Source organism: Priapulus caudatus, unplaced genomic scaffold (assembly GCF_000485595.1).
Source record: "Priapulus caudatus unplaced genomic scaffold, Priapulus_caudatus-5.0.1 Scaffold2091, whole genome shotgun sequence".
NCBI classification, from domain to species: Eukaryota; Metazoa; Priapulida; class Priapulimorpha; order Priapulimorphida; family Priapulidae; genus Priapulus; species Priapulus caudatus.
This window is the reverse complement of record NW_014579152.1, coordinates 37,151-40,478: the sequence shown is the minus strand read 5'-3', so window position 1 is coordinate 40,478 and position 3,328 is coordinate 37,151. Positions and strand designations below refer to the sequence as shown.

At 59.7% G+C, this 3,328-nt stretch overlaps 1 protein-coding gene across 1 annotated transcript in view; it reads right to left on the bottom strand.

Annotated features, from left to right (window-relative positions):
• The window catches only part of LOC106818208 (U3 small nucleolar RNA-associated protein 14 homolog A-like), a 13,857-nt gene that overhangs the window by 7,754 nt on the left and 2,775 nt on the right, over positions 1 to 3,328 (bottom strand). The gene's annotated exons all lie outside the window — the stretch shown is intronic.

The following is a 3,328-nucleotide window of genomic DNA, read 5'->3' as shown; positions in this document are numbered from 1 at the left end:
GAGAGAGGGGAGCGTTGATCGTTACAGGGTAGGAGGAAGAGAGAGGGGAGCGTCGCGCGTTACAGGGTAGGAGGAAGAGAGAGGGGAGCGTTGATCGTTACAGGGTAGGAGGAAGAGAGAGGGGAGCGTCGCGCGTTACAGGGTAGGAGGAAGAGAGAGGGGAGCGTTGCGCGTTACAGGGTAGGAGGAAGAGAGAGGGGAGCGTTGATCGTTACAGGGTAGGAGGAAGAGAGAGGGGAGCGTCGCGCGTTACAGGGTAGGAGGAAGAGAGAGGGGAGCGTCGCGCGTTACAGGGTAGGAGGAAGAGAGGGGAGCGTCGCGCGTTACAGGGTAGGAGGAAGAGAGAGGGGAGCGTTGCTCGTTACAGGGTAGGAGGAAGAGAGAGGGGAGCGTCGCGCGTTACAGGGTAGGAGGAAGAGAGAGGGGAGCGTTGTGCGTTACAGGGTAGGAGGAAGAGAGAGGGGAGCGTCGCGCGTTACAGGGTAGGAGGAAGAGAGGGGAGCGTTGTGCGTTACAGGGTAGGAGGAAGAGAGGGGAGCGTTGATCGTTACAGGATAGGAGGAAGAGAGAGGGGAGCGTTGATCGTTACAGGGTAGGGGGAAGAGAGAGGGGAGCGTCGCGCGTTACAGGGTAGAGGGAAGAGAGAGGGGAGCGTTGATCGTTACAGGGTAGGAGGAAGAGAGAGGGGAGCGTCGCGCGTTACAGGGTAGGAGGAAGAGAGGGGAGCGTTGATCGTTACAGCGTAGGAGGAANATATATATATATATATATATATATATATATATATATAAGCATACTTATAAGTGCACATGCGTTAAGTCCATTACTCACTATAAGGTATTGCTTCGAAGATTTGACTAAATCACACGTGTTATTGAATAATAAATACTTACTTATACAAATGAGTGTACATGTGTTCAGGATAGTTACTCACTCAAAAAACACATACAACAACAACAACAACAACAACAACAACACAAACAACATACGATTAGGTAAGAACATTCTACGGAACATTCTGACGTCTCTTCCCCCCCCCCCCACACTTCTCAGGTTTCTCACCTTACATACTGTTACCATGAACATGAGCATGCTTACACACACACGTGCGCTCGCGATACTTAATACTTCATTACTTGCGTAAGATGAAGCGCCATGCTGAGATTTTTCTCGGCAGACACCCGCAAAAATTCCCCGATAAATCCTCTTAGCGTGGAATTAATAATACAAGGCCTGTATCGGGGGCCGTAGCCTTAATATCCACGTGTCAGGCGTATGCGGGAGGCGTAGCCTCTATCGCACGGCGCCCGCACACACTGTCAACGGCCTGTATCGGGACTGCGTAGCCTCTCATCCACGGTGTCCAAGGCCTTGTATCGGCGGGCGTAGGCCTCTATCCACGGTGTCAAGCGCCTGTTATCAGGGGGGCCGTTAGCCTCTATTCCGGTAAGGACTGTCAAGCTGTATCGGAAGTGACGTAGCCTCTATCCACCGGTTGTCAAGGCTGCTATCGGGGGCGCGTAGCCTCTATCCCACAGGTCGGTCAAGGCCTGTAATCGGATGCGCTGAGCCTCTATGCACTGGTGTCAAAGGTCTGTATCGGGGCCGTAGCCTCTATCACGGAACTGCGCGTATGTCAGAGGCCTGTATCGGTGCCGGATTAGCCTTATCCAGCGGTGTCCAAGGAGCCTGTATCGGGGGCCGTAGCCTCTATCCACGGTGTCAAGGCCTGTATCGGGGGCCGTAGCCTCTATCCACGGTGTCAAGGCCTGTATCGGGTGCCGTAGCCTCTTCACGGCCCTGTCACAGCCCTGTATACGGGGGCCGTAGCCTCTATCCACAGGATTTCAAGCTGTAGCGGGCCGTAGCCTCTTTCCGACGGATAGTCAGGCCTGTATCGCGATGCCGTAATTAGCCCTATCCACGTGTTCAAGGCCTGTATCGGGGGCCGTAGCCTCTATCCACGGTGTCAAGGCCTGTATCGGATGCCGTAGCCTCTATCCACGGTGTCAAGGCCTGTATCGGGGGCCGTCAGCTCTTATCCACGTGCTCAAGGCCTGTTACTCGGATGCCGTTAGCCTCATCCACGGATAGTCAAGGCCTGTATCCGCGGCGGAGCTCTATCCACAGTCGTTCCCTTCAACCTAAGCCTGTATCGGATGCGAGCTTATCACGGTGTCATAAGGCCCCCCCCCGGCTCACCTCTTCCTCCTCTGGCACGGCTGAGGAGGTGCCGCACCCACGCGCCCACCCCGCGCCACCTCTTCCTCTCCTGGGACGGCGCTTGAGGGAGGTCCGCACCCCCGCTCACTCTTCCTCCTCCTGGAGACCTTGAGGGAGGTGGCCTCCCGCAGCGGCCCCACCCCCATCACCTTTCCTCCTCCCTGACAGCTTGAGAGAGGTGCCTCCCCCCGCGGCCCTCCGCCCGCTCACGCTTTCCCCTCCTGGACGGCTGCTGAGGGAGGTGTCTCCCCCGCGCCCCACCCCCCGCTCATCCTCTATCCTATGCCTGGAGGCTTGAGGAGGTGCCTCCCCCGCGCCCCACACCCCGCTCACTCTTCCTCTCCTGGACGCTTGAGGAGAGGTGCCTCCCCCTTCGCCCACACGCCCGCTACCTCTTCCTCTTCTTGGACGGTTCGAGAGAGGTGCCGCCCCCGCGCCCACCCCCGCTCACCTATTCTCCTCCTGGTGACGTGCTTAGGGAGGTCGCCACCCGCGAACGGCCCCCCCCCCCCACACCCCCGCCTCACCTCTTCCTCCTCATTGGACGCTTGACGAGGAGGTGCCTCCCCCCGCGCCCCACCCCCCGCCTATCTCTTCCATCCTCCTGGACGCTGAGAGAGGTGCCTCCCCGCGCGGCCCCCTCCGCCCCGCTCACGCTTCCTCCTCCTGGACGGCTCTTGAGAGAGTGCCGCCCCACGCGCCCCACCCCCGCTCACCTCGTTCCCTGCTTGAGACGGCGCTTGAGGAGGATGCCTCCCCGCCGCCCCCCCCGTTCACCTCTTCACTCTCTTGGATTCCTCCGTCTTGGACGGCTTGAGGGAGGTGCCTCCCCACGCGCCCACCCCCCGCTCACCTCTTCCTCCTCTTGGACGGCTTGAGGGAGGTGCCTCCCCACGCGCCCCACCCCCCGCTCACCTCTTCCTCCTCCTGGACAGCTTGAGGGAGGTGCTGCCCCACGAGCCCCACCCCCCCGCTCACCTCTTCCTCCTCCTAGACGGCTTGAGGGAGGTGCCGCCCCATGCGCCCCACCCCCCCGCCTCACCTCTTCCTCCTCTTGGATGGCTTGAGGGAGGTGCCGCCCCACGCGCCCCACCCCGGCAACGTT